The sequence below is a fragment of the Struthio camelus genome, chromosome 2 (assembly GCF_040807025.1).
Source record: "Struthio camelus isolate bStrCam1 chromosome 2, bStrCam1.hap1, whole genome shotgun sequence".
Classification (NCBI taxonomy): domain Eukaryota; kingdom Metazoa; phylum Chordata; class Aves; order Struthioniformes; family Struthionidae; genus Struthio; species Struthio camelus.
The window spans coordinates 78,690,606-78,714,300 of NC_090943.1; the positions used below are offsets into that span (position 1 = coordinate 78,690,606).

Here is a 23,695-nt window from a genome sequence, read left to right on the forward strand (position 1 = left end):
CATTGCTAAAAAGCAAACAGGAATCCTAGGGAAAAGGGAAAATTGATGAACTCTGGGCAGGAGCCCTTGTCCTTCAGTTTCTAAAATGCAGCCTTAGTCGACCTGAAAAGAAAGAATGGAAGAGACAGACAAACCCCTGTACTCTCTGATCTGTAGTTTTCCTTCCTCTGGCACACTTCTCATCCATGCTGCGTCTGTAACAGTTAGAACTTGAGGAAATTACAAAAGTAAAGGCAAATTATTAATTTTGCTTTGTATCCGACCTGTTCCAGCTGGTTATTTACGTGACATGTGGAAGGCTAGAAGATTTTATACGCTGATCATCATTCAGCGTTCTTGAATGATCTCCTTTTTAAAATTAGCACAAGAAAACAGTCATGTATAATTGTCCATTTTATTGTTTTGCCTTTAGAGTAAATCTAGCAGTTTTAGCTTAAACTATCTTGCCAGCCTACTATAAAAAACTTAAAACCACTACCAACAACACAAATTTTATGACAGAGTTATTCCCTGAAGAATTTAGCCAGGCTTCTTTCTATTTCTGAAGTAATATTAACAGTTTGTAAAATGAAAGGCTCTTCTCCATAGTCTTAAGTGTGCTGCTCTCGTGTTCCTGTAGTATTCAGTGACTGAGAGAGAAAAGGCTATGATCTGAGCACTGTGAAACAGTAATCTTTTATGCCCTGGAGTAATCACAAGTGGTAAGTAGTGGCAAAGACATAAAAGAGAACAGAAGTATCCCTGGTCAGGTTCATGGAATGAGGCACGGGGCTAGGAAGTGCAAGATGTAACTGTGTATTACTCCTCCTGTTACTGGAGGAGGGGGGCAGGAAATCCTAATTTTAGTATCAAACTTGTGCTCCATGTGCTGGTTTGCAATTAGCTTTTTTTAAACTTATTAAAAAAAAAAAGGTTCCTTCTTACATGATAATGTATCTTCTTTGGTGGCAGAACAGTAATGTTGAACTCTGTTTTTCGAAACAGATTTAACTTTGTTGCTGAAGTCTTAAAAATATTGTGATAAGCAGGCTTAGTAGTCTAAAGCAACATTTTTTTTCTCTAAAATATAGAGCTTCATAGGTTAATTTGATGTATTTTTTGAATAAGAATATATAGTGATGCAAATCTGTTTTTGGCATTTAGAGAGGTTTAGTTCATGTTTTACAAAATAATAAGAACTTCAGTGAAGGGTGAAATTTAGCTATCCCTGCCTAGATGGAAATGTGATACATATAAACATCACACATTACGTGGTTTAAACAGTCTGGAAGTGCTGTTAGGTTTGCTACTTAGGTATACAAGCAATGGAAACCAGGGCAGTCTTCTGTGCATCTAATGTTCGCTGATACTAAAGAGTCATTTTAAAATTTTCAGCAGTGGATTGCAGATGCAGTACTGAGTCTTCTTGTTTTTCCAAGTTTTAACATCACCAAAAAGAAATTACGCTCACTTTGCTTCATATCTAATTAATCAGGCCGAGCTAGTCTTTTGCACTGCATCTGAATGCCCTTTGTGCTCAGGTGTTCCCACCTGAGGAGTAAGTCTGCTAATCTTATTCTGTCCTTTCATGTCCTTCTGTGTGAAAGCTTATCTCCAACCAGCATCTGCTGGGTGTGCAGAGGAGTGCTGGTTGGTATGCCTAACATCATTCTGTGATGGTGGTGTTACTTTCACAGTAAATGGGCCCTCTGCAAAAGTATTTGTAGGTAATGGCTGGTGGAATTATACTTCGGTGGAAGGAAGTATACTTTGTTTGCTCTTTCTGTTTCTATGAAGATCTATTTCTAAGAAGCTGGAGATGGCTTTGGTGATCTGAACTGGCTGTGAGGTTTACTTCAGGAGTTCCGGAGTTCCTCTAGCAGACCTACTGGTTGCTGCTTTTCTGCTCCCCATCATCCCATCTGGGAAGCCAGAAGTGTTACCAGGATGAGAGTATTCATTAGTGGAGTGCCTGCTGGCATGAGCAAATGCAGTTTTGCACCTCCACTTGAAGATGCAATTCAAGATCACTAGCTATGATGTAAAGGGGTTTGCGAATTTTTGCACTGATTTGATCTTCAGACTTGCCTGTTCTTGTTTCTTTTTAGTACCACTGTCCACCATCTGTTGCAGACCTTGTGCCAAACTCTGCATGGGAATAGCCCCTTTAAATTCAGTGGCTTTATTACAAGACAGACTCTGAGCACTGTAATGGGTGGCATTGTGGTTCTGATGTGCTTTTTACTTTGGACTCCCTTCTCACCTCACATTTTTGGCATGATGCTTTATCCATGGGCGTGAAGAGCTTGCGGACGTCCATTCATTTACTAATGATTTAATTGTCCTTTCATTTAATAGAAATGTAATTGTTTTCCTTGTCCAAGTCTAGACTATGTCATGTAGGAGCAGTAAAATGGCCTTGGTTCCCATGCTTCTTAAACTTCTCTCCTTGGCATTTGATACTGTTTATGAAAACGTGAAAGATAAGGTCACCAAGCAGTTAGTTTGAACTGATACTTTTATTTGCTTTGGAGAAACACAATATGCCAGTACTATTATCTACTGTTTCCAGCTCAGAGGAAGCATTCTCTATCAAATAGTCTTTAGGGTGGCAGCAAGAAGAAAGTAAGATGTTTCTACGTTCTGAAATTCAATGATTTCACGTTTTTATTCCTAAGGATTTATGCTCTTGAATAAAATGAGTGTCTGTCTTCACTGTTTCCTTGAAGAGTGAAGCCATTTTAACATAAAGATTGTTATGCTGTTCCTTATGAATAGTAGCTGATGCTTTAAATCTGACATTAAATCAGCTAGCTAAAGGAGTGCTTCAGAAACTGTGTTCAGTCGGTGGAACAACTAAGGGGTAACAGTAGGGTGGAAATAGCCCTTGCATTTAATTAGGAGGATCTACTGAAAGGAGGTAGCTACGGTTTCCTGGAATGAAGAGGCACAAGAGAGATCTAGTGAACTGGTAAACTAAGTATTAACTTGAACTAAATACAAATGTCATGAAAGATATATTAAAGTTATCTATTAATTTTTTTGAAGTGGCTTAGAATATCATAGCTGCTTAGTAGCTTTCTTGAAAACCTCAGTTCTTTAACAACAACAACAAAAAAGGTCAGTAAACTTGCATTCCCAGGAGCAGCAAAAACCTCTATCAGTATAAAATCCTGTTAAGAAATCTGGAGACTGAAGGAGCATGCAAAATCTCTACATGTATGTTATTTTTACTGCATTTAATTCTTCACATCTAAACTGTTGGTTTCAGGCCTAATACTGTAGTGACTTAAGGCATGTGTGGGTGGCTCTCATTGAGCTCTGTGGATTGAAGATGTGACTGATGTCTGATGCTTTTGGTAGGTGTTGCCACTCCTAAGCCACAGATGTTTCTTTCACTTGGTCAGTTTTTGAAACTTGTCAGGCTCATTCGTTTACCTAAAATAGAGTCAGTTTGTCTGTAATACTCTAAGCGAGTCAGAGCAGGAACTTTGTGGAATAGATAGTCTGGCCCTGGGCTGGCAAAATCCAGCAAGGGAGCTGGATGGCTAGAGGAGGCAGCAAGTTTTGCTTTCTGATCTAACTTTCTTCATCACAAACTGTCATTTGAAAGAACGTAAACTCTTCTTTCAGGACCTCGCTATAAAAACATATTTGGGAATGTAACTGTAAAAATCATAAGTTAAACTGAGTATTCATGAAACCTATTAACACTGCAATTTAAAATCCCGGGCTCTGATTTGGCACTTTTTTGTTTGTAGTGTTGTACTACTTCACCAATAGGGATGTAGGGGTCTCTTGGGCTCAGAGACCAAGAGACTTATTTGGTGTCCCCCAGGAAGACACATCTGAAACTTGAAACCAGGTGCCTCAAATCCTGAGAGTCAATCCCCATCCGTTCTTCCTCTTTAATTAGTCCTGGAAACTTCTGGGATTCTCTTCTTTTAAACTGTAGCTCTGTTTTCTAACCATGATTTAAAAAGTTGTCAGGAGACTTGCAGCATCACTTAAAAAAAAAAAAAAGCAGTGGTTTGTCTGTATATGAACAGGAAAGGGCTATTAACAAATTATGTAGAGAAGAGTCAGAAGCTTCAAATGAAGCGTTGGGGATCAAATGCACAGAACATGAGAGTGTGGAGTCTTTGTCTTAACCTGCTAACTGTTTTGGTCTGCCCTCCTCACCTTGCATCGTCCTTTTTTCTAGATTCCATGTTTATTAAGCTTCTGTTTTTTCCTATGTGATGCTACAACACTAACAGTAAAAGGAAGCTCAACCTAAAGGCCCAATGATAAAAACATTTTAAAACATAAGTGCTTGAACCTTTCTTGAGCTGAGAAAGTGATTTTATTTCACAGAATCAAGTTTAAGTGAAAAAATAAATCCTTCTTATTTTTTATGCCAGGCAGCCTGTGCTGGTGGGAACGACAGCCCCTATCACTAGCAAATAAGGTTTTTTTCATGTTTATATTTAACCTAATGAGAACAGAGTTAAAGTCAGTGCTGAGTGTGTTTGGAAGTCCTGTCCATAATGATTTCATTCATCTTGCAATAAAAGAGAAAGAGCAAGTGAGCGAATCCTTACAAATTTCACTCCTATTAGGAATGTTTTGAAATAAGTATATAAACCTCTTGCATCACCAAGTCTTCCCTCAATATACGGTTTCTGGACTGCTTCTATTCTCTACATCTTTTCTGTGGTCACAAGCAGCTGTGGATCAAGTTTGTCCATCTGGGTTGTTTTTCTTCACTCTGAGGCTTTTGAAATGAAAAACTGCCAGTTTTGCTTGACATTGTTTATGGAAGGATCCTTTACTGTTAAAGTAGGTGACTAGAAAGAAGACCTATATGGGAAGGAAGAGGGTATAAGGAGTAGAGGGAACAGGAAGAATGGGGACTATTGAAGAAAGATACAGGCTCAGCTGTGTTCCGTGTTGAATTCAATGGAGAGTTCTGAGCAGAGCATGTTTCTTTGTAGTCCATGCTCATGGGAACCTGAGACAGAGGGAAGGAAAGTGCAGATGGACCCAGAAAATAAATCCGAGTCCTCCTGCTTTCTCTTTCTCCTCCTTTCTTCCCTTCCCCAGTTAGAAATAGGAAAAAAAGAGACTTTCTTCCTTATCAGTATCTGGAAGAAAAATACCTTTAGTTGGTTTTAACATCGTGTACACAACACACGTGTATGTGAGAGAGATTTTATGGAGGAAAGCTAGGGCTTTGCTCTGAGTAGATTTTTGTGATGATCAGCTCAGGCATATTGAAGTTAGACTGACCTGACAGTGATCTTCACCTGTACAGGGAACCAGAAACGGAGGATTGGTGTGATACATGGGATAGTTTGAGACAAGGAAGGAAGAAGCTGGTAGGATAGAGTCAGGGTGGGTTGGGTGAAGGCTGAAGTATCTGTATTTGGTAAAAGTGACACTCTGCTAAGAAGGCATAAAGTGAAACTTAAGTTTAGGCTTTCTCCCATCTCAGAACATGTATTGCCTTTCAGAGAACGTGTGAGAAGAGAACCAGGAAAGCCATGACTAGGCAGTGCTGGGAGTGCACAGGTACATTAGTCGTTCTTGACCTCTTTCGGCTTGGTACATGCAGGAGCCAAAGCTCCTTAATAAATTGTCTGCCTCTAATATGAGTAGAGAGAGTTACTTCTTCCATCTCTGAAACCTTAAAGGGTAGATGTAAGCAGTGGATCTTCTGCCCCAGGAGGTCTGTTCTGTAGAGGCAGTCTCTTGTCGAATGTGTGTGGGGTGAGTGTGGCTATCTAGCTCATTTGTTGTGGGATGCACAGTTTTCGCACCAAGTTTTCTGACGCTGAATGTGTGAAGTTCAACAAGCTACATTCAATATTTTTGTTCCACACACCCAGTAGAGGAAAATGGTGGGTGTGATCAGAAACTGCAAAGACAAACAACAGCCAAGATAGATCTGAAGACCAGGGAGATGCTTGGTTTCGTATGAGACTTGATCATCCAGCTTTGCCCATCTCTTGTGTTCCTTGCTCTCTTTAATCCGTTCCTTTTATTGCCTGCCTTCTTCCCCGAATCATAGGCTATTAGGATTTTTTTCTCCCCTTTTTTCATTAAAATCTTTTCCTGGTGACTAAAAGCTTTCCACTTTCTCTTTGCTTCTAGCAGTGTTACGGTAACATGGGAGAGAAGAGCAAACTTCTTCTGTCTACTGACCCCAGAATTCTGCGCTATGTGGAAAAGCTATTAGTAATTCTTACTATTAGAACAGTCCAAGAAGTCAAACATTCTGGACCCTTCCTGAATTTAAGGATGCTTCTCCCCACAAACTGCCAGTGGTAGAAGCTGTCACTTGGTAAGTCTTATTGCAAACCATGTTTCTGCCAAGTTTGTCTGCGTGAACTTACTCATGCTCCTTACTGAGATGTTTTTTTCCTCCCCTCTTAGACTGGATATTCATTGTTAAAAGCCTTCAAGTGCTGTTGCAACTGAAGATGACTTCATTTAGTTTGAAGCGAACAGTTGCATTTAATAACTGCTGTTCCATAAGATACGCTGTTGACTGTGTGAATGCTTAACCATCATCTCTGTATTTTTGCAAGATATGGCAAGCATATCAGGAATTACTTTTTAACCATACACATCTAAATGCTACCATTCAATAATTTTGTACTAAAACACACAGATAATGGACCTTTCTGTTTAGTTAAGGTACTATGGCTTCTAATTACGCAATGGGGGTTCTACTCTGTTTGAGTTGCTAAGTAGCTGGTGAAGTTGTTTATTATGATAATAAAAGAGCTGTCAGTTTAACTGTGCTGCTTTATGGTAGTTATGCTGAGTGGACCACACATTCAGATGAAGGATTGTTAGAGCTTGAAAGTTAGTGAATACCTTTAAAAGTGATATTTCTAGTAGATACTATTAGAAGCATACCATGGCAGGCGGGCGGAGGATATCAGAATGGGTCTAGTTTAACTGCTAAGAAAAATAAGACTGTGATTCTAGAGTGAGCCTGAACAGAGGTTTAGGGTGGTAGGGGGTTCAGTCACCAGAAAACATTCCTGCTGCTTTATTTTCTGTTAAGACTTAACCAGCAGCATATGAAAGCAATTTACAAAATGGTGTTCAAGAAGAAATTCTTCTCTGAAAATATAGAAAGGATATATAACTTTTGGTATTTTGACCACAATTGCTAAAGATTGCTATTGAATAACCTGGAAAGCTCATTTTCCAAAAGGGTTGCTCTCCCTCTGCTTTTTTAAATTAGCCCCTTTTAATATTCTTTGCCATAACTTATTTGTATTCTTTAAGGCGTAGTCCTGCTGCAGCCATAATCTGCATAATTTCCCTCTTAGCGTAAAATTTGTTCTGAATGGGATCAGAGGGTTTTCTGTTATGAGTAAATCTCCTCCTGGTTTCTCAGAGTAGGATTCTCATGAAAAGGTCCTCACTGAAGAGACTGAGAAACCAACTTGGTTGCTTGGCTCTGACTTTTGGATTTAATAAATACGAACAATGTACTGCTCTATTTGCATGGTAGCTGTGTTCTCTGGAAGGTTTTAGTTTACATTCTTTCTTCTATCCAGATGATTGGATCTTCCTGCATGTTGATTATGATTAAATTACGCTTTGTATTAACTCTTGGTTGTTTTAACGTGTTTCTGTATGTTTTGTATGATTTATTAAACTTTTTTAGTCAGACTTAAAGTGCACTTACTGTATTAAAACCAAAAAGATTTTCTAATTAACATTATGATATATATATATTACATAATATTATATAACAATGTATCTTATTATATATCATGTTTATATATAGAAATGGTTATATTATCTCTATATAAAGAGTTGCATGCATCACAGAGATGTCTAGGCAATGTAGCCAGGACAAAGAGTCAGGGTTTGAGCCTGATTGGGTAATACTTTTTTGCCTGTTCCTTGCATGCAATGAATTCCTAAGTAATAACTATAACTTGCATTTATCTTGGGAGAAAAAGGTGAGATGACAGTTCTGTTATCTTCTTTCTCTTCCCTGTGTAACTTCTGCTAATGTAAGTCAGCAGCTGTTTGGCTCAGCATCCGGGTAGAAGTCAGAGGATTGCATCGTTTGAAAAGTCAATGTGGGAAACTGGAGAGACTATATTCCAGAAACTTGTATTGTACATGCCTTCTCTTTGTACCCTGTTGTGTCTAGATGTGTTGGTCTAGATTTATGCATTTGGAAACTTTCATATTGCTCTCCTGATGGCTGCGTGTCACTTTTTTCCTGGATGGAGTAGATTCTGCTGGCTCATCCTTCTGGGGTGAAAATTCTTTGTGAAGTTTAAGTTACTGTGTTCTGTCTTCTGCCTCCAGACTTTTTTTCCACCTGTGGCTTTGGCCACATTCCACTTGATCTGTAATGGTTGTTTTGTGGCTGAGGAAGTTTGCGCTGGTGTTTGCTGTGGAAGAAATGGAGGCAATTCCCAGCCTAGAATTCTTCTTTGTGGAGAATTTATAGGAGATCTGTCTGAAATGGAAACAGCTGTTGAAAAGGTTGTGGGTTAAACTGACAAAATGAACTGTAGTAAATCACAAGGACAGGATGGTACTCAGGGAATCAAGAGAATTTGAGGATGAAATACTTCTGAGGGTGAAACGCCATTAGCTGTAGAGTGTAATCTCTCATTTAAAACTGCCTTGGTAACTGAGGACTGGAAAGTGACAACTGGGACTTTCAGAAAGGTTTGTGCAGGAAGCTGGATAAAAAACAGGCTTGTGCACCTGATCTCCGTACTAAGCAAATTAGTAGAAACTGTAGGAAATGACAGAGTTGTTATTGACACCTGGACAAATATATCAACTTTAGAAGGGTCAGTATTGCTTTTTTAAAGGGAAGTCCTGCCTCGCAAACCTTTCATGTGTTGACCCCTTCAAAGAACCTCATCTAAATAAGGATGATCTAGTTGGTACACGATCAGGAAAGCTGAGCAGCCATGGAATAAGAGAGAAGTTCTTTGCGTGGATAAATAAAAGATTTTTTAAAAAGAAATTAAAGTTTGGAAAAAATGGTAATGCAATCTCCATTGAAGGTCATCAGTGGAGTTCTCCAGGGACCTATGATTTTTCAGCACAGCTGACCTGGAAAGGGCAGCGAGCAGTGGGGTGAGCAAGTTTGATGCTGTTACAAAGTTACTGGGGTAATGAGGACAAAAGCTAATTGTAAGGAATTATTTGTAGACCTTATGAAATAAGTAATGAAATGGCAGCTGAAATTTGGCATATCCTCCTCAGCTTGAGCTTTGTGTGAAATGATAGGCCTGAAGCTGAACAAGAGCAATATCTTGTGGTCATATTTTACACCCATTAGAATTATCAGCTCACTAATGGTCAAAATATTAAATAAAATAATAGAAATTACTAAGGAAGGAATATAGAACAAAAAAGAAAACATCTTTTTACTGCTGTAAAAATAGTGCTTCTTCCATTTCACATACTCTGTGTGTTTCTGATCCCCTCATCTCCAAAAGGCTATATAGGAACTTGGAAAAAAAAATGGGAGGAGTATTAAAGATACTCAGAATCATGGGGCAATGTCAGTACATGAAATGACTGTCAGGGTAGGACTCTTTGGCATGAAAAAGATCTCATGGCGGATGTACGACAGTCGTAAAATCATGACTGCCGTGGTAGATGGTGTTCTTCACTGTCTTTTCCAATACAAAAGCCAAAGGGCATTGAATGAAGCTGGAAGAAGTAACTTCAAAACAGACACAAGAACATAAGTCTTCATGCAGTGGCTCGTAAACCTATGGAATTTTTGCTAGAGGATATTGTGTTTGATAAATATTTAAGGGGTTTGGGGGCAGCTTTGAGAGAAGTACTTGGAATTTCACCAAGAGTATTAGATAGAGAAATTGCCTCAGCATCAGGAAAACTTTTGAGCTGAAAATAGTAGAAGGCCAGGGAAGTGTCTTGAAGTATCATATATACTTTTCCTACTTTGGCTAGGCATCTGTTTATGGACGCTGCTTTCAGATAGGATTTAGGGCTAATGTTCCCTTGTTCTAACCCACTGTGGATGCTCTTAAGATATGTACAGAAAATGTTAATATGTAAATATTATAAAATATAAATACGTAAATATGAATGTTAACAAATAGAGAAGACTTTCTGTCATCCTTGGAATATTTTATTTTTTAAAAATAGCCTAATCTTAGGTGGTAATTTGCCATTTCCATTGAACTTCAGGTCCTCCCACACTGGTGAATTAACCTGCTTAGTGAGGAGAAAGAAATTATAAAAAAAAAAAAAAAGGTTTTCTTACAGAGGAAGACTTGAAAACATGCTATAAATATCTTCCTATTAACATTCTTTTTATTCTAGAACTTTTCTGTATTGTTCTGATTTGATAATTGTCGACTTGATCCTATATTCTTTTGGCAGTCAAAATACATTAATAAGCGCCTTTGTGAGATCACAGATCTTGGCCTGGGCATTCTTGGAAAGGCTGGTGGAGCTCTTGCAACATTTGCAGAGCAGTCATGGATGTGTGCTGCCAGCTCTGATTAATTTCTGGCTAGTAAATTGTAGTAAACGTTGCCTAAAACTAAGTGTCACCTTTCCACCTAAGCAGCTGTGTAGTTTCCACAGTCATGGTGTGTCACTAAGGTGATGGTCTGTCCCTCTCTCTAGTTCATAATGCTTCATATTCTGAATATGTGTGGGAAATCCTGATGGGCTATCCTTAAGGGGCACAAGAACTCCTTCCACCTCCTGCGCATTTTGCAGATGACCAGACATCTGTGAGTGGTAATTATTGGATAGCCAAACATCTCTGAGTGATAGTTACTGAAGACCCCTTATTGTGGGGGGATGGAGTTACCTATCTGCTGACTCAACCTGATGTCTCAGGGGTTTTGTTGCTTGACAGTGGCCAGAATCTGGGATGTGGCAGAGAGACTGCCAAGGCTTGCTGGCCCTCAGACTAATTACCCCTTGCTGCTCTTCCATGAGGTCACTGACAGTAGTGCTGGGGCTATGTGGAGCATTTTAAGAGTAAATGCAGAGCTCTGGGGGTGAGGGTGAAGGGCACGGGGTCCAGGTCTTGTCTCCTCAGTCCTTTCAGTGATGAGGGAAAGGTGCAAGTAATAATGGGCTCATCCAGTGGGTCAACGTCTGGCTATATGGCTGATGTCGCAGGCAGGGCTTTGGTTTCAGTCACCATGGGACCTTCTCTGAGGAGTAAGGGTTACTGAGCTGGAATGGGATAGACAGGACAGTGGGGCAAGAGCGTAGTTGCAAACAAGGTTGCTAACCTAGTGAGGAGGGCTTGGAAACGTGGTATGCAGTGGGAGGGTAACCATAATTTGAAGAGGAGCGAGGGCACAAGGGGCACGGCAGATTTGCCTAGGGGTCAGCGTTACAGGGGAGGCTCTCGGACTTTCCCTGTAAATGCAGTACTACTTGAAGCCCATCTCAAATGCCTGTACACAAATGCACATAGCATGGGGGGAACAAGCAGGAGGAATTAGAAGTCTGTGTACAGCGGCAAAACTATGACCTTACTGGGATTACAGAGACTCAGGGGGATAGCTCTCCTGACTGGAGTGCAACGGTGGATAGATATAGGCTTTCCAGGAAAGACAAGGTGGGAAGGTGAGGAAGAGAGGCTGTGCTCTGTGCAGTAGAAAGCTTGTAGGTAAGGAGCAGAGGACAGGCTAGCACATATGCTGTAGTACGAGCAGGCAGATGAGCCCTTCTTTAGGCAGCTGGAGAAAGCCTTGCAATTACAGGTCCTGGTACTCATGGTACTTTAACTACTCTGAAATTGCAAAATGCCTGGGTGTAAGCAATCTAGGAAATTTCTGTAATGTTTTAAAGACAATTCCTTAATGCATATGAACTGACTAGGGGAATGCTCAGTTTGACCTGCTACCCACAAACAGGGAAGAAGTGGTTGAAGATATAAAGGCTGTGAGCAGCCTTAGCTGTGGTGACCATGAGACTGAGAGGAGTGAGCAAGACAAAGAGCAAAATTACAGTCTTTTACTGTAGAAGAGCAGATTTTGCCTTGTTTAAAGACCTGCTTGGCAAGATCTCATGGGAAACTGCCCTGGACGGTAAAGGGACCCAGAAGAGCTGTTTGATCTTCATGGACAGCCTCCTTAGAGCACAGGAGTAGTCCACTTCAGTGTGCAGAAAGTTGAGCAAGCATGGTAGACCAGCATGGGTGAAGATGGAGCTTCTGACTGAGCTCAAACCCAAAAAGGAAGCACACGCAAAGTGGAAGCAGGGATCAGCTGCTTGGGAGGAATAAGAAGATACTGCCTGTGCGTGCAGGAATCGAGTTAGGAAAAGTCAGTCTGAGTTGAAACTAGCAGGGGAGGTGACAGACAACAAGAAAGATACGTAGCAAAAAGATAGTATGGGTCAATTGCCTTGTGGGACAAGGACCTAGTGGGAGGGGACATGGAAAAAGCTGAGTTACTCAGTGCCTTTTTCACCTCAGTTTTCACTGCTAGGGCTTACCTTAAGGCTCTCAGGTCCCTGACCTTACTAGCAGAATGTGTTTGAGTGAAGTAGCACCCATGGTAAAGGAAGGATGAGTTAGGGATCAGTTACCCCCCTTGGACATACACAAGTCCATGGGACTGGATGGGATGCATCCAAGGGTGCTGAAGGAGCTGGCTAATGTCATTGTGAGGCAGCTCTCTATCCACTTCAAAAGGCATGGTGATTGGGGAGGTTCCTGATGAAGGGAAAAAGGGAGATATCACATACAGCTTAAAGAAAGGCAAGAAGGAGGATCCAAGTACTGGCCAGTCAGTATAACCTCAGCACCTGGAAAAGTCTTATGGGCAGAACAGTCATGACTTGGGAAACTTTCACTAAATTTAACTTACTGCCAGTTAGCACAAACTTTCAATCACTGATTCAGGTACTGACAATTACAAACACTTAAGGGAACACTTTTCCTTCCCCTTTCCCAGGCTCACCTTAAGCCAAACACCTATCCCGCCCTTTCTAGTCTCCACTTTTCTGTTTCCGCTGCAGATTGCACACGTTCTGTCTCAGTTCCTTCAGTGAGGCAATGAGCAATGCAGGAGGTTGGAGTTGTGCCCATAATGGTTTCTTTGTGCTGCTCTGTGCTTCTTACTGGGTTTCCTCTGCTTCTTTGTGCTTCCCAGTGTCACTGCTCCAGCATGGTTTCTCCACGGGCTGCAGTCTCTTCAGGAGTCTGTACCTGCTCCAGTGTGAGTCATCTGTGGACTGCAGTCTCTTTGGGATTGTACCCCTTTGGCATGGAGCACCTCTTTCCAAGCACGTTTCCAGCCTCATGTCTCCTCAGCAGTCTTTCCTTTCGTGCGTTTCCAAATGCATCTCCTCCTCCGCACGACTTCACATGTCTCTTCCCCTAGCAACTTCTGCTCTTTCCTCAGTATTTTTAAGCAGCCATTCCATGTGCTGCTCTGATGGGCTGAAGTTTCGAAGTGTGATGAATTATTTACATTAGTTTCAGAGCTGCCTGGAACTAGTTGTGATTCATGACCTATTCACACACAGGTCATCCCTGCAGTCCTCTGCTACATAAACCCTGCAATTTATGCCCAGTACAGAAGGTTATGGAGCACATCCTCCTAGAAGCCATTTCTAAATACATGAAGGACAAGAAGGTGACTGGGAGCAGCCAGCATAGATTCACTAAGCCTGACCAACCACATTGCTTTCTTGATGAAGTGACCGGCAGTGTGAACAAGGGCTGGGAAGTTGCTATAGAATACCTTGACCTTAGCAAGACTTTGGATCCAGGCTCTTATAGTCTCTGTATAACCAAATTGGTGAGATATGGTGTGGATAAGTGGACAGTAATCTACGTGGAAAATTGACTGGACTGCCAAACTCAAAAAGCTGTGATCAGTGATGCAAAGTCCAGTTGATGGCCAGTACCTAGTAGCATCCCTCAGGAATCAGTATTGGGGCCGGTACTGTTTAATGTCTTCAGTAACAACCTGGATGATAGGATGGAGTGAAGGTTTGTGGAGGACACCAAACTGGGGAGAGTGGTCAATACACTGGAGGACAGTGCTGCTATTCAGAGGGACCTAGACAGGCAGGAGAAATGGGATGACAGGAACCTCATGAAGTTCAACAAAAGCACATGTAAACTCTTACATCTGGGACGGAAAAACCCTGTGCAACAATATGGGCTGTGGACCAACTGTTTAGGAAGCAGTTCTGCGGAAAAGGATCTGGGAGCGTAGTGGACATCAAGTTGAACATGAGTCAGCAGCGTGCCCTTGCAGCAAAGAAGGCCACCTGCATCCTGGACGGTATTAGTAAACGTGTAGCCAGCAGGCCCAGGGAAGTGATCCTTCCCCCTCTGTTCAGGACTTGTGAGACTGCATCTGGAGTCTGTATCCAATTTCAGGCTCCCCAGTACAAGAAAGATACTGGAGCAAGTCCAGCCAAGACCACGAAGATGGTCAGGGGGCTGGAGCACATGACATATAAGGAGAGGCTGAGTGAACTGGGTCTATTAAGCCTGGAGAAGAGGTTAAGGGGAGACCTTATTACTGTCTAAAACTACTTGATCAAGGGGAACAGAGAAGTAGGGCCAGACTCTTCTTGCATGTGCACGGTGATAGCATGAGAGGCAACAGACACAAGCTGGAACAGGGGAAATTTCAATTAGATGTTGGGAAAATTTGTTTTAACCTGAGGGTGGTCAAATACTGGAACAAGTTGTTGAGAGCAGCTGTGGAGTCTCTGTCGCTGTAGGTGCTCAAGACTCAACTGTTCAAGTCCTTGAGCCACCTTCTCACTACTTCCCACAAGGGAAGGGGTTATGAACAAATAGGAGCCAGCAGATGGAGGGAGGGACTGCTATGTTTTGGCATTAGAGTTTGCTTATCTTGGATCCAAATTGATACAAAACAGTTGCTTTTAACTGTAGTTTATCCTAGGGTCAATTTTTTATCCTACTCATATGACTGGTATCATTGACTTACACAACAGTCTCTTAAAGTCATGAGTGTCGGAAGTCAATTCAATATAATACTTTAAGCGTACTGAGCTGTATAACCTATTAAAATTTTATACACAGGGAAATCTGCCACTATTGGGATAGCACGTCATTTCCAAGAGCAGTAAATTGCTAACCAAGTTTGATTTAACCATATGGTCAAGTGTATATCTAAAATGGGGACATTCTGCATGCTGAGAGAGAATTCTGTGGGAGAAGTTTGGGGTTCTCTTGTCTTACTGCTTTATTTTGAGAATTCTTTAAAAAACAGAAACAATACTTGGCAGTTTCAGAGTCATGCTCATGTATGTAGTGCTTGAAGTGCTCTTTGATATCCTTCAATGGGAGAGCTTCACTAATGAAGTAAATACTATTAGGAATCCTTGCTTGCTGACAGGCTCATTAGAAAGCTGATTGTACCATATCTGGGGTACTGTCTTCATTCCATTAGAAAGCTGATTGTACGATATCTGGGGTACTGTCTTCATTCATCTTTTAAGAAAGAAAAAAGCTTTCTTATTTAGGAAATTCCTGATTATGTAGAAGGAAGAGAGTAACAAATAACTGAATTCTGGTTTCTTTAGCATGTCTGCTGAACGTGTAAGTATTTAAATAACACTCCCTGAAGAACTGGGCTGTGTGGCTAAATAAAGTTTACTCCACATCTGTGATGTGCTACTTGGCTTTTTAATTTTTAAGGTAAAATGTTAATTATAATTCTTAAAAAAACAGCCAGTGCATGCAAGTTTTGGGGTGAAATCTGCTTTTCAGAGAACAGTTGCGCAGAACTAGAAGTTAAAATAGAAGTATTAAATAAAGTAGTCTCTGTTGGTTTGATGCATATCCTTTTAATAAGAACATAGCAATATGTATGTCTGTTTTTCATGGGATCAGATCTTCTAAAGCAGAATAATACAAATAAAAACACCTTGTTGGAAGCTATTGTTGCAAGAGGAGAGTGTGAGATGTGAAGAGAACACTGTAAATCTGGTAACTAAATTTGTTCCAGTGAAAAACATACCTGCTAGAAAACAGTTCTTTAGAGTTGGAAGGAAGCAGAATAAGCAAAACTAAATCCAGGAATCCTCTTTCCTGTGCTTGGTTCAAAGAGAAAAACGTTATGACTGGAATATCTTCCTCAGACTAGAAATATAGCAATTTGATCTTTTCTCCACTTACCTGAACCATGACTCGGCCTGGAATCTTTCCTGAAAAGAGTAAATTACCTCAAAGTGAAATGCTTGTAGTATGTTCAAACAAAACCTGGTAGTGTTTGCTAATGCCGGCAGCGCTGCATATCAGATCATAACATAACAATGGCTTACTTGCTGTATGTGTGACTGCTGTAAGGTAACATTTTAAGTGTTGTGGTTTCAGAATATACTGCCTTAATGTGCAGGTGACAGCAGCATTACAGGCTTGCATATTTTTTTTTCTCCTTTCCAGAAAGCATTATTTATTTGATCAAGTGGCAACAAATTATCTACTAATATGGTTAATTTCTTTAAAAACATGAATGTGGCTTAGGAGTAAGCCACAAGTGGAATGAGACCATTGCTCTGAAAACTAATATTTTTATTTTTTATTTCTTATTTCATTTCTTGTTTTGAGTTTCAACAGACTAAATTACTCATATTTTATTTTTCTAATGAGGATGTCCTTTTATTTTCATTTCTGACCATAAGGATCCCATGAAGAAATGACAAGGTAATGGTAGAGTTTAACCCTTCAGAAGTGTCAGTGAACAGGAATGTCTTGTGGCTGTGGTTCTACCCTTCAGACACTAGTAATGTATCAGTCTTTCTAAACTCTTTTCATTGTTTACAAGGAAGTACTGTCTGACATATTAAAACAAACACTCTTTTGTTATTCAGAGTGAAGCTGCATAATGTGACTAGCAGCAGAGTGCTGGCTGGCATGTTGCCCTTGGGAATCTGAACCCACAGCTGTGGGGAAGAAGCAAGGGAGAAGCTGCTCCTGAGGCAGGAACTGCTGAGTCTGGTTGGGACCCATGCCTGTTGAGCTGGGGAACAGTAGGACTCTGTGAGTGAGTTGCAATCACCTGTAGATGACTGTACCCCTTCCCTCATCTCTTTAAAATATGTGTGTTGGGCCCTTGGCCAGAGGAAGACTTGGGAAATTTGGCTGAATCTGTGTAAAAGCAGGCAGGTATGCAAGGTGGTGAGACCAAGATGTGAGTTCAGTGCTTGACATATCGGGCAAAACAGTAGTTGATCTTCGAATGTCATGAGAGAATAAAAGCTCTTCTGCTTCTGTAAGAAAGCATATGTTTGAGTGGTGTCTTGTCATATTGCAGCTAGAATTTGTTTTTTTCATCACTTCCATTAACTGACAGAAGCTGCTACTTTTATGTTTATCTCTCTCTTGCATGTAAAAATCTTTTAACGTCAGTTGGATCTTTCTGAGAAAACCTATACGAACAGACTTGTGAAAGTCTCTTACAAATTCAGAGGTCAGGGGTGTTGGGATCAAAAATGTTCTTTAAACTAGGTACTTTTGTTTAAAAACCCCTGTAACCACACAGTAGTCACATATATAAACTTCTAAAGAGTCTGTTAAGCCCAATTATTTTGGCTCAGTAGGATAGTAAGCTTCTGTGACTGCTAAGTGATTTCTGAGTGTAAAACATCTCAGGAGCAAGCTCTAGGCACAGAACTGCTTTAGGAGTTTGAATAGCTCTCATGAAGTGAGTCACCTATTTAAAGGTAATTGCTGGAGGTTTGAAGTAATGACTAAAAGAAAGAAGTATCCTTTCACTGTCAAAAGGGCTGTTCTTCTATAGCATATATGTTCTTAACAGCATATCTTCCGTGTCCTGAAAACACCTGAGGAGTTTTTCAGACAGTTTATTAGAGAAAGTATGTTGGTTGATATCAGTGACAAGAGCACAAATTGGGAAACAAATCAAATATATTCATAATACCTTTCCTTTCTGTTCCATTCTGCGCCATTCCAATTCTATACCTGAGATGAAAACATCCACAGGAACGAGAGCTGAAAGTACTACAGTACTGCCCCATGTCAGTAGTGACAGCTTCTTTCTGAACATGTAAGTAGACACACACTTATTTCATACTTTAATAAACACAGTCTGAGAACTGCAGAGATCAACTGTAGCTGTAGTTCCTTGGTTCTAGTTTAATTCTTTGCAGAAATTTAATGAATCTGACAGAGCTGAATACAGAGTTAGTAATTGCTCTCTCGCTTTGTTTTCTAAATCTATATGAATGTAACCTGAGCTGTTAGTCAGGTAAGGCATGCTGTGCTCCACCAGACTTCTTAGCTTGGTCGTACCCTTTCTAGAGCTGACAGCAGGCCAGAGCGTAGAAGTGAGAAGGAGGCTTTGGCAGTGGAGTGCTGCGTGGTGGGGAGGCAGCAGCGAGTGCCCAGTGGTGGTAGGAGATACGTTTGAGGGTTATAACGGGGCAATAATGAGTCTCGCTTCAGGACAGTTGTCAACCATTGTCTGCAGCAATGTGAAAACTCAAGACAGCTTCTTATACTAACTTCTGACACCTACCCTATTCCACGGAGGTGCCCTGAAGCTTCTTGGTTTGTGATATGGAAACTTTCCCAACGTGAGTTGACATAATAAGGGATTGAAACCATCAATTATTTTCAAGTAGTTTAACATGACCAACCGATACAATATCTTTCAGAGAATCATAACTATTCTGTTCTTTATATCTTCCTACTTTTTCACTCTAGAGAGAGCATGGAAATTTCTTAGAAATCAATATTGAATTTTTTCATAATTTGTTTTCTTCTACATCCAGAAATATGTAATGTTGTCGAGGCAGTGTTAGTGTAAACATATTACAGAACTTCAGTATTTCAGAATAATGCCTGCACACATTTTTCAGATTAGATATGTTTCTTGTATATGGTGCTTTTTTTCCCCGAGATGCTGCTTTTTTTCCTCTAAGCTCTACTCAAAAAGGGTTGATTCTGAATTTGAGAATAAATTGCAGTAAGGACACATGACATTATATGCTGTTTTCAGCTGATATTCTCTGGGGCAAAGCTAAATACAGTATCTTTAGGTGATAGAGATGTCTAAGACCACATAGAGTACTGAAAAAAGGACACATCAAGAAACCTGAGAAAGAAGAACTGGCAAATGTATATGGTTAGTTTTTTGTATGTTATATTTGAAGTATTTCAAACCACTCTAAAACGCAGAGGTTCTTTAATAATCTGACATAAAATTTCCGTATAAGGGAGTAGGTCTTGGATGATTTTGAGGCATAAAACCTTAGAAATGTATGCCTCGAGCGAAGGTGGCAGGAGGCCTGCCTGGATAACAAGATGCTGACTGAACTCAAACATGAAAAGGACATGTACAAGAGGTAGAAGCAGGGTCAGGTGACCTGGGGGGATATAGACACACTGTCAGAGTGTGCAGGGATGTAGTTCCTATTTGAGAGCCCATCTGGAGTTGAATCTGGTGAGGGACATGATGGACAACAAGAAGGGCTTCTACAAGTATTTCAGGAACAATAGGAAGACTAGGGGAAATGTGGGCCTGCTGCTGAATGGGGCAGGGGAGCAGGTGACAGAGCACTTAGAAAAGGCCAAGGTACTTAATGCTTTCTTTGCCTCATTTTTTACTGGCAAGATTTGCCTTCAGGAATCCCAGGCCCCTGAGACCAGTCTGGAGTAATGAAGACTTACCCTCGGTAGCCAGGGATCGAGCTGAGGAACACTTAAGCAAACTGGTCATAAGTCCGTGGGACCTGATGGGATGCATCCATGAGGGCTGAGGGAGCTGTTTAATGTCATTGTGATACTGTTTTCTATTATCTTTGGAAGGTCTTGGTGATCAGGGGAGGTTCCCGAGTGGAGGAAAGCAAGGGTCACCCCTACCTTGAGGAAGGGCAAGAAGGAAGATCTGGGGAACTGCAGGCTAGTCCCCTTCCCCATGATCCCTGAGAAGGTGATGCAGGAAATCGTCCTGGAAGCCATTTTCAAGCATAGTAAGGACAAGAAGGACAAGAATGTGATTGGAAGTAGTGAGCATGGATTTACAAAGAGGAACCCGTGCTTAACCCACCTGATAGCCTTCTATGATGAAATGACTGTCTTGGTGGTCTGGGGGAGAGCAATGGATGTTGTTTATCCTGACTTGAGCAAGGCTTTAAACACTGTCTTTTGTAGCATCCTCATAGACAAACTCATGAAGCATGGGCAAGATAAATGGATGGTGGAGTGGCTTGAAAATTGGCTGAACTGCTGGGCTAAGAGGTTGTAACCAGTGCCTTGAAGTCCATGTGGAGGCCAGTCACTAGAGGTGTACACCAGGGTGATATTGGGTCTAATACTGTTTAGTATCTTCATTAATTACTTGGATGATGGGACAGAGCATACCTTCAGTAAGTTTGCAGACAATACCAAGTTGAGAAGAGCGGTTGATATATCAGATGGTTGTGCTGCCATTCAGAAGGACCTTGAAGGGCTGGAGAAATGGGCCGACAGTAATCTCCTGAAGATCAACAAAGGGAGCTGAATCACGGAATCATTGAGATTTGGAAGGGACCTCTGGATATGGACCTTCACCTTGTGCGAGCCCCTGTTCAAAGCAGGTCTAATTGGATCAGGTTTTGAATATCTCCAAGAACAGAGACGCCACAACCTCTCTGGGCAACCCTTTCCAGTGTTTGACTCACAGTAAAAAATGTTTTTATTCTGATGTTGAAGTGGACAATTGGAAATACATACATTCGAAGAAGGAGGATTGGAAATATATATATATGTCATTATATTATTATTCATGGTTACCATGGGTAAAAATGCACAGGAAACTCTTTTAAAATATACAGTTTGGTGGAGAGATTAATATACATCTGATGTAATTATACTGAATTTGAGGAAAAGGAAAGGATTGTAAATGAAAATCCTGTGGCCTTAAAAAATATTAAAATATAGGTATAATTGGTTATTGTGGGAAAAATCTGGGAGGGAAGTCCACGTGCAGCATGGAATGATATGGAATTTGTTAAATACTATCTATTCTGTGCTGCTACTGAGCCCAAATATTATTCTGAAGATGAGACCAAATAGGATTTCGGTTCCTAATAGTATTTAGTCATAACCAAATAAGCCAAGCCAGAGGGGACGACTGTAATACTGTGTGTGAGCGTGTCATGGAAGGACTGAGTACCGAACCAGTTTGAAGACATCATGAAACAGTTTATTGAACCGTAACAGGTAAACAGATTTGGATGTTGGTATAGGCATTCCTAGTATTAACGAATGGATTTGATAACGAATAAAGTAATTAACTAGTAAACGTATTTATCAAACTATTTACATATATCAACTATTTACATATATTTATATGTTCATTTATATGCTCAAAGAAGGGAACAGAAACAAATTAACTGACAAAAGAAGGGTAAGTAGCTACTCGCAAAGGGGAAAAGCAGTAAGGAGTGAGGAAGCTGTTGCTTCTGTGATTCAGACAATCACAGTCCCCTTTTAACAAAGAAGCCTTGCGTCTGTGGACTGGGCAGTAACTGTCCAGTAGGTACACCGAACACCCAAGCAACTGTGTGGGGGGAGAGAGAGATTTAAATCCCGGCAGGAGTTGCTTGGGCGGCGTCCTGATCCGAGGGGAGTTCCGTCACTTCAGCAGACCGGCTGCGTCCAATGAGGCGATCTCGAGGTTCGGTAGCCCATGGCAGTTATTTGTAGCCGTGATCGAATTAGGGGTGTGATCATACTATTACGTCGTGGCTCTGGCAGGTTCAGGATGATTCTGGCATGTTCTTGAACGTTCTCGGACGGACAGGTGCCACTTGCTCTGCTCCCGTGGGATTTGACGTCTTAACCGTTTCCTCCAATCATGGTCCAGTCGCCAGGCGGAAAACTGTCAGCCAGCAGGTGTACCCAGGTGGGGTCAGCCATAGGTCAGGCCAAGAGACATCAGGTATACCCATTGAATTCTATGGGTGCTACCCCAGAGTCTAGTGCATAAGACTCCCTGAATTTGTGTTGTGGTTCAAACAAAAAATATCTTCAGAAAAATGTTGAGGTTGATTTAAAACTTGCTAGTGTTAGCAGGCCATCACTGTTTAGGGAAAATTGTTCTGTGACTACTAACTCTTCCTGCTTTAATTCCTTTAAAGTCTTTTCTTTATGGTTTGACCTTGTTGTCTAACCTCAGTTTCCAACTTTTGGTTAGAATTTTGCTTCCTAGGTCAAAGAGCCTATTATAATAAGTTTATTCCTCATACTTTTAGATTGCTATGAAGTCCTGTCTTGTCAAAGGTAAACCTAAGCTCCTGGAATCCGTCATTATAAGGTATGTTCCACACACTCTTGCCCAAACTTGTGGTTGCCTGGAAATTTTTGCAAGAGCTATTGGTCTTTATGCAAAATCATATTAGGCAAAATGGAATTATTTTCACAATCTAACTTGTAGTTCAGTAGCTTATTACTCACTGTGGCCTTGAAAGGTTGCATGGTGAGCCTGAGTTTGACGCATATCTGTAATGGCTAAATTCAGCTTCTAGCTGAAAAACATAATATAAATCTGATATTAGCTTTGTTACCTTCACCTAACAAAGGAAAACATTTTAACTAATACACAGCCAAATTGGTGATACCTAGATTGGGTAAGTGGACAATAAGCGACTCTAAGGAACTGTAAGGGCTGCTGAGCTGAAAGGTTTGTGGCGAATAGTAAAAAGTTCAACTTGCTCCCGGTTGCTAATGATGTCTCTCAGGGGTTGATACTGGGGCCAGGACTGTTTAATGTCTTTATTAACAACCTGGACATTGAGACAGAGTGTACCTTTGGCATGCGCAAAGATAATAAACTGGCAGTTCGGCTGATACACTGGAGGACAGGGCTGCTATTCAGAGGAACCTTGACAGGCTGGGAAATGTGCTGGCAGGGAGGGACCTCATGAAATTCCCAGGAATTCCCAAGTGTCCTGCATCTGGGATGGAATAGCCCCATGCAACAGTACAACCTCGGCACTGCCTAGGTAGAAGGCAGCTTTGAAGAAAAAGACCTGGGGGTTCTGGCGAACAAAAAGTTGAGTGTGAGTCAATTCTCCCTGCAGCAGAGGCGGCCAGCCATGTATTGATTGGGTTGTATTAGCAAGAGAGAGTAGCCAGGAGGTTGAGGGAAGTGGTTCTTCCCTTCTGTATGGCACTGTGAGACTGCATCTGGAGTACTGTGTCCAGTTTTGGGCTCCCCGGTACAAGAAAGATATTGACAAACTGGAGCGATACCATGGTGGACCACCAAGACTATTAGGGCCGGGAGCATGTGACACATGAGGAGAGGCTAAGAGAATTGGGTTTGTTCTGTCTTAAGAAGAGAAGGTAGAAGGGGAGCTGTTACTACTGTCTACAGCTACTTTACAGGAGAGCGTAGAGAAGATGGAGCCAAATTCTTGTCAGAGCTGCACTGTGATAAGGTAAGATACAACAGTCACAAGTTGTAACATGGAAAGTTCTGATTAGATATAAGGACTTTTTTTTTTTTCCACGGTAAAGGAGATCAAATATTGGAACACATTGTCCAGAGCGGTTGGGGAATATCCATCCTTAGAGATTGTGCAAAATTTGATGGACCACGGCCCTGAGCAACCTGATCTGATTGGCTTTGCTTTGAGCAGAGTGTTGGACGGGAGACCCCCAAAGGTTCTTTCCAACTTCAGTTATTCTGTAGTTCTGTGATTAACTGGAAAACTGATGTAAATAAGA

The 23,695-nt window shown here is 41.1% G+C and overlaps 1 protein-coding gene across 7 annotated transcripts in view; it reads left to right on the plus strand.

Moving 5' to 3' along the window:
* PLEKHG4B (pleckstrin homology and RhoGEF domain containing G4B) overlaps nt 1-23,695 on the plus strand; it is a 100,560-nt gene that overhangs the window by 1,878 nt on the left and 74,987 nt on the right. For 5 of the 7 annotated variants that reach the window (XM_068931338.1, XM_068931337.1, XM_068931341.1 and 2 more), the window contains exon 2: nt 6,115-6,304. The gene's annotated coding sequence lies outside the window, so the exon portion shown is untranslated. Of the gene's footprint in view, nt 1-6,114; nt 6,305-16,830; nt 18,027-22,218; nt 22,281-23,695 lie in introns of all 7 variants that reach the window. The other 2 variants (XM_068931339.1, XM_068931340.1) reach the window with 2 other exon arrangements.